The sequence below is a fragment of the Lactuca serriola genome, chromosome 1 (assembly GCF_051521515.1).
Source record: "Lactuca serriola cultivar US96UC23 chromosome 1, Lser_US96UC23_V15, whole genome shotgun sequence".
Taxonomy (NCBI): Eukaryota; Viridiplantae; Streptophyta; class Magnoliopsida; order Asterales; family Asteraceae; genus Lactuca; species Lactuca serriola.
The window spans coordinates 70878175-70890687 of NC_136408.1; the positions used below are offsets into that span (position 1 = coordinate 70878175).

The 12513-nt window shown below is 38.1% G+C and overlaps 1 pseudogene; it reads left to right on the plus strand.

The window, feature by feature from the left end:
• The first annotated feature begins 381 nt into the window (after nucleotides 1–381).
• LOC145091756 (tetrahydroberberine oxidase pseudogene) lies at nucleotides 382–2210 on the plus strand (annotated as a pseudogene).
• The last annotated feature ends 10303 nt before the right edge of the window (nucleotides 2211–12513 follow it).

Sequence of the window (12513 nt, forward strand, 5' to 3'; positions counted from 1 at the left end):
GTTGTAGCGTGTCATATGATATTTAATAAGTCTTGCTTCTATAAAGTTTTTAATTTATATATATATAATCGTATAGTCTTCGTAAACAAAATTTATAATAGTAATATTTCCCTATAATAATCTTAGTCTTGGTAAACAAAATTTATAATAATAATACCATGTTTAAAATATTGGACATATTTTGAATATTTCAACATCATACTTTTAAAAATACAATTTATTACGATGAAAACAGATAAATAAAGTATGAAAACGGATATAAATAAAATATGCATTTAACTTAATAAGTTCATGTTTTATTTTTCGATTCATACTGGTAGTCAAGTCTATGGCGGCTTTAATTATCCTCATCTCTGTTCTATAAATTAAAACGCTTTTGGTAGTCATTGCATAGATCAAACTCACCAAGTTAAACATGAAGAAATCTTTTGTCTTCCTCTTGGTTCTAACTCTAGCTCTTTACTTTTCATCGGCATATTCTCAAGATTTCATAAGCTGCGTTGAATCCAACTCTGCCAATGCGAGCTCCATTTCTGAGCTCATTTACACCCCTGGCAATGCTTCTTTCCAACCCATTTGGCAATTCGCAGTCCAAAACACCAGGTTCCTTAAACCCTCCACTCCTAGACCATCAATCATCGTGACACCTACGGATGAATCACTCGTCCAAACATCTCTTCTCTGTGCCAAGAAACATGGGTACGAGATCAGGATCAGAAGTGGGGGGCATGACTTCGAGGGCCTTTCATACACTGCCGATGTTCCATTTGTTATGATCGATCTCAACAACATGAGATCTATAGACATAGACGTAGCTAACAGTACTGCATGGGTGGGGACAGGCGCTGTGCTTGGTGAACTTTACTACAGTATTGCACAGAAGTCCAACAACACCTTGTATTTCCCCGGAGGTACATGGCCTACGGTGGGGATCAGTGGGTTGATAGGTGGTGGTGGCACCGGAAACCTGTTAAGGAAATATGCTACAGCCGGTGATAATGTTTTGGATGCTCGTATCATAGATGTCAATGGAAAGATTCTCGATAGGGAGTCGATGGGTGAAGATTTGTTTTGGGCTATTCGAGGAGGTGTCGCTTCCAGTTTTGGAGTCGTTGTTGCATGGAAGTTGCAGTTGGTTCCTGTTCCAGAAAAAGTAACTGTCTTCATAGTGAATAGAACTCTCGAACAAGGTGCAACAGAAATTTTCTTTAAATATCAGTCTCTTGCAACTTTTGAAGATAGAAATTTGTACATAAGATCCCAGGCAGCTTCGGAGTTTATTGGAAACACCACACAAAAAACCATGCGAATCATCTTCCAAGGAATTTATCAGGGCACAACCAACGAATTGATTCCAGTAATGGACAAAGTTTTTCCAGAGCTCGGTGTTACACGAGAGATTTGTCAAGAAATGACAAGCGTCCAATCGACACTTGTGTTTTTTGGAAGGCCAAGCACCACCCCGCTTGAGATTCTTACAAACCGATCTGCCATACCCAAGTCAAACAGCAAAACTAAATCAAACTTTGTCAGGACACCGATCCCCATATCTGGACTGGAAAAAATCTGGAGTAAGTTTTTTGAAAACGATTTGTCAGGTGGTTTGCTTATCATTCCTTCTGGTGGAAGAATGGATGATTACGCAGAGACAGCAACACCATATCCTCATAGAGCTGGAACCTTGTACTTGTTGGCTACTAGTGTAAATTTTGTAGGTCAAGCTAACGATACAACCCCTGTATCGCTCAGAAGATTAGCCTGGTTGCAAAGCTTGGAAGAGTTGTTGACTCCTTATGTGTCACAGAACCCGAGGGAGTCGTATGTCAATAACAATGATCTGGATATCGGTGTTGGGGCTGCGAATTATATGGAAGCAAGTGTTTGGGGTGAGAGGTACTGGAAGAGGGACAATTTCAGGAGGTTGATTCGAATCAAGGCTAATGTTGATCCAGAGAATTTTTTTAAGTTCCCACAAAGTATCCCGGTCTTTAAACGCCGAGGTCTCGCACAATGATAACAATAATAATAATCGAGAATAATAAGGTGTGTTGCCATTTTGTGAAACTCTATATATCAAGTCTACTCTGCTGTTGTTGTTTATCCTCATTTATTTTATAGCATTTTTTTATTGTGATTCATATTTTTTTTGTCTTGTGTTTCCTTTCTGTGTAAAGAATAATAATAATGGAGAATAAATTGATTTCTTTTAACTAATGTCCTAACTCCACTCTATGTAGCAGTATAATTTTTTTAAGTGATTTATAACCTTCAATTCATTTACTGCTTACACTATTTCTACATAGATCGCTAGACTTTAAGGACCTTCTTTTTCAAGACCTGATTTTAATGAAGTTACACGACATCAAAAGCAACCTGATGTAAATTTTTCTCTACATAATATCATGCAAGTTGACTTATATATAGGGCGACGATTTCGGCCGTAAGGTAAACTTTCCTTCATACGTGTCCACTAAGTGGCTTTGTATTTGAAAAGTTCCAAGCCAGGGGTTGATTTTCCATAAACATTTACCTCAAAAAAAATGACAGGGTACGTGAATATGTTTCATCCTTTATGAACAACTGGATTCTTTGTGACAACAATGCACAACCGGGAAAACATGTTTTCTCCTATAGAAATTTCTCCTTCGGAAATGCCGACCGTACATCAACGAAATACCAATAGTAAAAAGATCATAAATTAGCAACGAATGGATAGCCGCAGGAATTAAACCGTTAGAATTTACCGTTGAAAATGTAATTTTTTAGATTAATTATCTATTGAAATAACATTGGTTATACATATAATTGTGTCCCCTAAGAGATCAAGACTAGACATCATAAGTGAACCAAATGAAAATAAGTGTATCAAACATCATATTAAGCAGAGTACATCTCAAAAGCGAAATCTATGTGGTGTGTGCGATTTAGTCAACCTGAGCTCTTCCCCCAGAAGTACATGAAACATAAACTGAAAAATCGTAAGCACAAAGCTCAGTGAGTTCCCCAAACTACCCCATACCATACATAATAAATCGCATACTGGGCCCCCGCCCTACATCGGGCCCCGCCCGACATCGAGTCTCGCTCGGTATACAAATCTATTAATCTTAGGCCCTGCCTGACATCAGGCGCTGCCCACTTTAAACATACAATACACATCACATAATAATGCTAACACATACAATGCTCATAAACAATATCCTGACATCGAGCCCAACCCGATATACATAGCAGCACAATAGCACATGTAAGGGTCACGCAGACTCATGGCATCCTAAAATAACAATAAGAGTTGCCGTTGGGGCCTTAAACCCACTAAACCCAGTGAGGAAATTGACCTCGACTGTTGAATCTCACTGAAAATCCCTAGCTGATGGTGCAACGAATCCCCGAGCTAAATAATACCAAAATAACACCCAATTAACAATTGGGTCCCAAACCATATCCTACAATCCATACGTTGGGTAAAGAAATCATTTACCTCTAACCTAGATTGGTCCAAGAATTAGGCCCAACTCATAATTAAAAAGGCCCAAAAGCCCAATAATCAACCAAGGCCCAATTTTCCAAATTGGGTCCAAACCCCTTACATGTGTCACACCCCCGACCAAGGCGGAATACGCCGGACGTGCGACTAAGTTCATGGATAACAGATTAATTGAATATATTAGACAAGTACAACGATAAACAAAACTACATATATATTTCATCATAAGGTTTGAATACAAGATGCTTACAAGTGATAATAGATTGTAGTTGCCTTAAACAAGTAGGTAGATAACCAAAACTAGAGAGCTAAGTCGTCTGTAATCCACGACAAATCTTCCGTCTGAAAGCTTATCTAATGATCTCTTGAGAATACATGTAAGTTTGAGGGTCAACACAAATGTTACTGAGTGTCACATGATTTTTGCTTAACCGCAGTATAATACTTTTAAAAAGTCTAAAAAGTATTGCCCTTGTAAGAAAACTGTGTTTGGAAAAATGTGTTATAAAGATAGAAATATAAACCATGGTTGCTAGTTAATATAAGTCTAGTCCAGTTTATAGTAACGAATTTGTACGGAGAGACATATAAACTATGGTTTCTAGGTAATAAAAATCTAGTCAAGTTTATAGTAACGGGTAGACGGATAGAATCATCTGCAGGGATTATATTAATTAACGACCACAAATTCGGATAAACGGATAGATGACAAGTATATTTGATAAGCGTAAGTGTAAGAACGTACGATACTTGTTTAAACAGTTGATAAAAATTAGAGTACAAGTACATAAACGGGCCTAAGATACGAGTTCTATAACTCGAATAAATATATAAACTTATATATTTTTGTGTATCTAAGAGGTATATTGAAACTACGAAGTTGATAACCGTCCATACATGCATAACACATTTGTAGTTGAAATATATATATATATATATATATATATATATATATATATATATATATATATATGTTATTTTTATTAGTTGTATTATCTTAGCAATATAACATATGTAAATATTGATGTTTAAACAGGTTTTGTTTACTTATCATGTAAGCGTTTAAACAATTATTTCTTGAACTGGTAAAGCGTTTACACAAAACAATGATATTTCATGTGTAGTTTGTATGATAATATTACTTAGTACACGTACTACCATGTACAGACGAGGGCTAGACATAAAACACCGATGGCAAGATCATTTTGGCATTATAGCACTTCTGGAATCCAACAACCCATGCAGCCCTTCAAACCAAATTCCCCGTACCGTAAGTAGTAGAGTAGTAAATAATATTTTTATATGATTTATATTGCATTAAATTGGTGATCTTGTTTGTTTAAACAAAGTGTTTAGAATATATATATATATATATATATATATATATATATATATATATATATATATATATATATATACATATTACAAGTGTGCATGCAACCCTAGATACGGATCTATGTTTTCACTATTAGATACACAACATTATGAACACATGAGGAACCCTAGCATGCTCCTAGTAATTTCTAAATTTAAGAAGGAGAATGGATTACATACCTCTAGTTCCTATGTTGGCATAACAACTTAAATCTTGAATCTTCTTGTCTTTGAAAGCAAGTACCACAAGTGTAGTGCCTCTAATGGATCACAAACATCAAGAGCAAATGGAGAGGCAAGAAAGAGATAGGGAGAGGTAAAAAATCGGCTCTAGGAACTTCTAGGATCAAGTGGTCGATTTTCCTAAGCCAAGGGGTCCTTATATAGGTGTATGGATTAGGGTTTTAGTCCTTATCCTTATCTGGTTGCTTGCCCACCAAGAAGCCCAAAAGATAAGTCCAGAAGCGTTATCATGGATGAATTCTAGGGCCTTATCCCCTTGAATTTGTGCACCCTATCCTATAGGGCATCCTTTGCCCTACTTTGCAACTATCATATAATTACAGTTCAGCCACCCTAGTTTAGTTAACTTCTTTTAATCACAAAATTAATTCTTAATTAATTCTTGACCAATGTTAACTAAATAAATATGATTTCTCTTTTAATATATTATTCTTATAATATATTAATAAACCATAATAACCACTTTCTCTATCATTTCTCGAGTCAAGTTGCTTTGATGAAGGCAACCCAAAAGGACCATGCACAACCGGGTCAAGTACTTACCAAATATGGTTACGGGCTTAGACACTAATCCAACAGTCTCCCACTTGGATAAGTCTAGTAACTATAAAGCAAGTACAATTCGATCAGCAATCGTAGCTCTCAAAGACGTTGTTGAACTCTGCTCTTATCAGCAACCTGTCCTTTAGATAAGGGATCGTATGATCCTCTGTTCTAGATATCGTGCGGACAATCACATGGAACATAGTCATATTTATTGTCCAATAGTTTTTTTCTCCATCTCATATTCGTTTGATATATAACTTAATTGAACACATCAATTCAGTCCTGACCGAGCCCCACACATAAGTCAAACCAAATCATCGAGGGGCCCTGATATCGCTTTTACCCTCTTAGGATAAAAGGAACAGATAAACTTCGACTTATATGCATTTAACATTTCCTAATTATATCATACACAACAATGCATTTTATAACATCAAGTTACTGATGCGTTTTCGCATTATCAATGCACAACCAATCAGCAAACAATAAACAATATATCTAGGTTTTAAGACCATATGATATTATCGTCTTGCGATCACTTGTGATAAATTCCATGAAGTGATTCCAGCAAGCGTGGGTTTATTCCAACGCTCAAAACTTGTTCATAAGCACTCATGAACGTTGTAGCAACCATTTGCTATGTCTAATACTCTTTAGACAATCTACACACCAATTCATGACAGTCTTCATCCATACCTACTTCCAACATATGAACGACTATGGACGGTTCGAATAATCTATTATTATGGAAGTCAGAACATGCAAAATGAAACAATAGGTAAATAATTAACATAAGACAGTAACCTTACTAATAAATAATACTCATTTATTTAAGCATCGAATGTCAACTTAATTTATCTATTACATGTTTCCAAACTATCTAATCTAAACTAATATCATCCTTCAGCCCAATGCTCCTAGCGAGCTGCAAGTGCTTAACCCTACTCAGTCCCTTCGTAAGTGGATCTGTTGGGTTATCCTATGACGATACCCTCTTTACTACGAGGAGTCTTTCTTTTACTCGATGTCGAATCAAGTGATATTTTCTGTCAATATGTCGAGATCTACCATGATCCCTCGGTTCCTTGGTTAAGGTAATCGCTCCTTCGTTATCACAGAAAATTTCCATGGGCTCCTGTATGGATGGCACAACTCCAAGGTCTCCACTGAAATTCTTCAGCCATATTGCCTCTTTTGATGCTTCGCTCACCGCAATGTACTCTGATTCGCACGTTGAATCAACCACGGTCTCTTGCTTAGAACTTTTCCAAGTCACTACTCCTCCATTAAGGGTAAAGACCCAGCCTAACTGCGAATGGTAGTTGTCCCTATCGGTTTGAAAACTGGCGTCACTATACCCTCGCACTTTTAATTCATCACTCCCACCGAGGACTAGAAACCATTCCTTGGTCCTCCAAAGGTACTTAAGAATATTCTTGACTGCGGTCCAATGTGATTTGCCAGGGTTCCCTTGATCTCTGTTGGCCATGCTCAAAGCGAAGGCCACATCAGGGCGAGTACAAGTCATAGCATTCATGATCGAGCCAACTGCGGAAGCGTAAGGTACTCGGCTCATCTCTTCTATCTCGGCTTCGGTACTCGGACTTTGAGTCTTACTCAACTTGGAATTACTTTGGATTGGTAACTCCCATTTCTTGGAATTCTCCATACTAAAATGTTTTAGTACCTTGTCCAAGTAAGTATTCTGACTAAGTCCTATTAGTCTTTTACTCCTGTTTCTCACTATCCTTATTCCCAAAATATATGCAGCTTCTCCGAGGTCCTTCATAGCGAAGCACTTCCCAAGCTAGGACTTTACTTCCTGCAGCGTCAGGATGTCGTTTCCTATGAGTACTATGTCATCGACATACAATACGAGGAAGCTTACTATACTCCCACTGGCTTTGACATATACACATGATTCATCTTCGCTTCGCAGAAACCCAAACTCTTTGACTTTCTCGTTGAAACAAAGATTCCATCTACGAGACGCTTGGCTAAGTCCATAAATGGACTTCGCAAGCTTACACACTCTATTAGGATGCTTCGTATTGACAAAACCCTCTGGTTGAGCCATGTAAACATCCTCAGCCAACTTCCCATTAAGGAAAGCAGTTTTGACATCCATTTGCCATATTTCATAATCATGAAATGCTGCAATGGCCAGTATCACCCTAATAAACTTTATCTTCACGACTGGGGAGAAGGTCTCATCGTAGTCAACTCCGGGAGTTTGAGTAAAGCCCTTCGCAACCAATCACGCCTTATGAGTGTTCACATTCCCATCCATGTCGGCCTTCTTCTTGAATATCCATTTGCACCCAACCGTCTTACGACCTGGTACATGATCAACCAAGCTCCAAGCTTGGTTATTATACATCGATTGAATCTCGCTGTCCATCGCCTCTTTCCACTTTGCAAACTCCGGGCCTGCCATGGTTTACTTGTAGCTGTTAGGTTCATGCAAATTTATTAGTGTACTATCAGTAATATACGTATCACCCTCGGTAGTTATATGAAAACCATACAATACGGGTGGAACACGAACTCTATTGGAACATCTAAGAGGTAATGATTCATCGATCGGTTCATCCGGAGTTTCCTCCTCGGTTTGAACGCCAATGTTAGAGGTTCCTTCATCACTCGACTCTTGAATCTCTTCAAGATCGATTGGCCTTCCACTGTCCCCTTGGCTTATAAGTTCTCTCTCTCTCTCTCTCTCTCTCTCTCTTTTGGAAAACCCCTCTCCTCGCAACGAAGAAAACGTTATCACTCGATCTATAGAAGAGATATCCAAAGGACTTCTACGGGTAGCCGATGAAAATACACCGCTCACTACGAGGCTCGAGCTTGTCGTGAGTCTCTTGTCTTACGAAAGCCTCGCAACCCCAAACCTTGATATGTGCTAACGAGGGAGCCTTGCTTGTCCACATCTGGTGAGTTGTTTTGGCAACCTTCTTCGCAGAGACTAAGTTAAGGATATGGGCGACAGTCTCTAAGGCATACCCCCAGAATGAGATAGGTAGTGAAGCACGACTCATCATGGAAGGAACCATGTCCAACAAGGTTCGATTACACCTCTCAGCTACACCATTCAACTGCGGTGTCCTAGGTGGCATTAATTGCGAAACTATTCTGCATTCCTTGAGGTAGTCATAGAATTCAAGACTTAGGTACTCTCCACCTCGATCGGATCGAAGCATCTTGATTTTCTTGCCCAATTGATTCTCCACTTCTTTAAATTCTTTGAACTTTTCAAAGGTTTCCGACTTGTGCTTGATTAAGTAGATATACCCATACCTGCTATAATCAGCGGTGAAAGTCACAAAGAAGCGATTCGCATCCCTTGTGGTGGATCTAAAGGGCCCACACACATCGGTGTGTATGAGATCCAATAAACCCTCACTCATTTCACAAGTGCCAGTAAAGGGTGACTTGGTTATCTTTCCAAGTAAACAAGACTCACACACGTCATTTTCCCTAAGGTTGAATGACTCCAATAACTCAATCCTTTTGGAGTTGGGTTATACGTTTCTTGTTGATATGTCCAAGACGACAATGCCATAAGCATGCTTTATCCATACTATTGGAAGAATCCACACACAATACATCATTTCCTAAGTTATCTACAGCCATCACAATCTCATATATTCCATTACAAGACAATGCTTCAAAATATAAAACATTATTAAGATAAGCATAAATATAACCCTTTTCATTATCAAATGAATATCTAAAACCTTGTCTATATAAACCATGATATTAAATGATGTTTCTTGCCATATCTAGCGAATAGCAACAATTCTTTAAATCTAAACCTAATCCATTACTAAGCACTAAGGAATAAACTCCAATCTTGGTGACAGGCAACGATCTTCTGTCTCCCATGATTAGATTTATCCTTTGTTGCTCCACATCCCTATTTCTTCTTAGTCCCTGCAAATCAGAACATATGTGAAAACCACATCCTTTGTCAAGAACTCAAGAAATAGCATGTGATGAATCATTAGATTTAATTGTGTAAATACCTTCGAAAGATGGATTGATCTTCCCATCCTTGATGGCTTGCAGATATTCTGGTCAGCTTCTCTTCCAATGCCCTATCTTGTGGAAGTGGTGGCACTCTGCCTCCTTAGGGTTGGAGTTGGGCGTAGCAGAACCAGCTTTGGTTCCACTAAAAGAGGTGCCATCTTGGGACTTTCCCTTGTGGTGGCTCTTTGAGGGAGCCTTTCTCTTCTTACCCTTCCCTTGACCTATTGCCAAGACAGGTGTAGTAGTGGGAGTGGGAGTCGGTGCAACAGAATTATCCTTGAGATTGCTCTCAACAGTCCTTAGCAAGCCTTGAAGCTTGCTCAAGGTGACCTTTTCCTTATTCATGTGGTAGGTCATGCGGAACTGGTTGTAGCAGGGAGGCAAGGACTGAAGGATGATGTCAATTATCAGCTCTTCATCGAAGTTAACATTTAACTTCAGCAGGCGATCAACATATCTCTGCATCTTTTGTAGATGAGCGGTAAGGGACTGTCCATTACCCATTTTGGCTGTGATCATCGAAGTGATGATTGCATACCTTTCTTGCCTCGCACTTTGGTGGTACCGGTACAACAAGTCTTGATGCATTTCATAGGGATACATGTCCTCATAGGACTTTTGGAGTTCTACAGTCATGGTCGCTAGCATGATGCAATGGACTTTCGTGGCATCACACTCATGGGCCTCAAAGGCAGCGATTTCTTCAGCAGTGGCAGTGTTGAGGTTGATTTCCTTCAGCATCTCATCAAGGACATACTCTTTGTCCTCATAGCGAGTGACCATTCGGATGTTGCGGATCCAATCATTGAAATTGGACCCGTCAAAGATCACTCTCCCACACAAATTCATGAGTGAAAATGAGTCGGAGGAGTTCGAGCTGGAAGCATTGTTGTTGACGTTCGACATCTAAAATAGAAAATGACAAAGTTTGATTAGAATTAAATCCCCAATTAAACATTCAAATGAGAAATTAGGGCTAGGATCCAACAACAGTATTTACAAATTAGAAGAGGGATGTCGTAATCTAACATGCAAATAATTTGAAGGTAAGTGAATGACGATTCACTAATTCTCCACCATGAAAAAAGAAAAAGAGGTTAAGTTTTAAATGTATTAAAACCTCCTATATTCCTTTGAGATTCATTGAACTTTTCAATGGCATGTTTAAATCTCGATGTTCCCCTCTAGTTTGTGATTAGGATGCCGAGGATCACAAAGCGGGTGTGAATAACCATGCAAATGTACATGGTGCTCTCATTGTTACAGTCACCTATTCGATGTTCCGGTTAGCCACACACGCTCCATCAAACTATGACAAACAATGAGTCACCCTTTTCCACCTATGCTTAGAGTCCAATTAGTGTGCCGGTTAACCACACGCGCTCTACTAACGTCTTAGCAAGGGTGCAAATTGTAATTTCATGGAATTGCACCAATTCACTTTTCTTAAAGTAACTAAGATTGGGAATTGTTGTAAAAACATTTAGTTACTTTTATAATTCATTATACTTTTAATGAGGAAGGGTTTGCCCTATCCTACCCGTTCGGCTAACGACCCTCCACCAATCAAGGAAGCGGTGGGTGAGAGTGGACACCCATTAAACGGCCATTTTATAGGTCATAACCTTATACCCCCTTATAGATCGGCTTCGTGAATGAGGCCTACTAACGGTAATACTAGCATTTTAAGTTTTATATATATATATATATATATATATATATATATATATATATATATATATATATATATATTAATCTTGTAATATTATAATAGTATTGGGTGCATCTTAAACGTTTTAAAACACTAGGGTTTTAATTCAATTTAAAATTTTCGACATTTAAAACCTTTTAATTTAAAAAATTTTAAATATTAAAACTCTTGATTTAATAATTATCCCAAAATTAAACAATTAATTTTAATTATCAAATCTTGAAGGATTATCTTTTAAATTAAACAATTAATTTGACCTAATCCCTTAAATCCCTTAAAATTCGAAAAGATGGGATGGAATAATTCAAAATCTTTAATTACCACATTTAAACAATTAAAACATAATTACAAGATAATGCATTATCCAAATCCCTGAAATTTTGGATCTTATCTTGGCGAGGAGGCCAAATTCGAAACCCTAGGGTTGGCAAACCCTAGAATTCAAAATCTTGGAGCTAAGGAAAAGGGTTTGGGAAACCCTTATCAAATTTTGACATTCAGGGTTCAAGAACCCTAATTTTGAAAACCATGCCTCCTAGCGTTTATTGGCCATAAACCCTAAAGTGTCAAATTCGTACATTTGTATAATGCTAATTAAAAACAAAAACCAATGGCTCTGATACCACTGATGAGTTTTATACAAACAATCATATGTGTGCATGCAACCCTAGATACGGATCTATGTTTTCACTGTTAGATACACAACATTATGAACACATGAGGAACCCTAACATGCTCCCAGTAATTTCGAAATTTAAGGAGAATGGATTACATACCTCTTGTTGCTATGTTGTAATAACAACTTAAATCTTTAATCTTCTTGTCTTTGAAAGCAAGTACCACAAGTGTAGTACTCCTATTGGCTCACAAACACCAAGAGAAAATGGAGAGGAAAGAGAGAGACAGGGAGAGGCAGAAAATCGGCTCTAGGAACTTCTAGGATCAAGTGGCCGATTTTCCTAAGCCTAGGGGTCCTTATATAGGTGTAGGGATTAGGGTTTCAGTCCTTATCCTTATCTGGTTGCTTGCCCACCAAGCAGCCCATAAGATAAGTCCATAAGCCTTATCATGGACGAATTCAAGGGCCTTATCCCCTTGAATTCATCCACCCTATCCTATA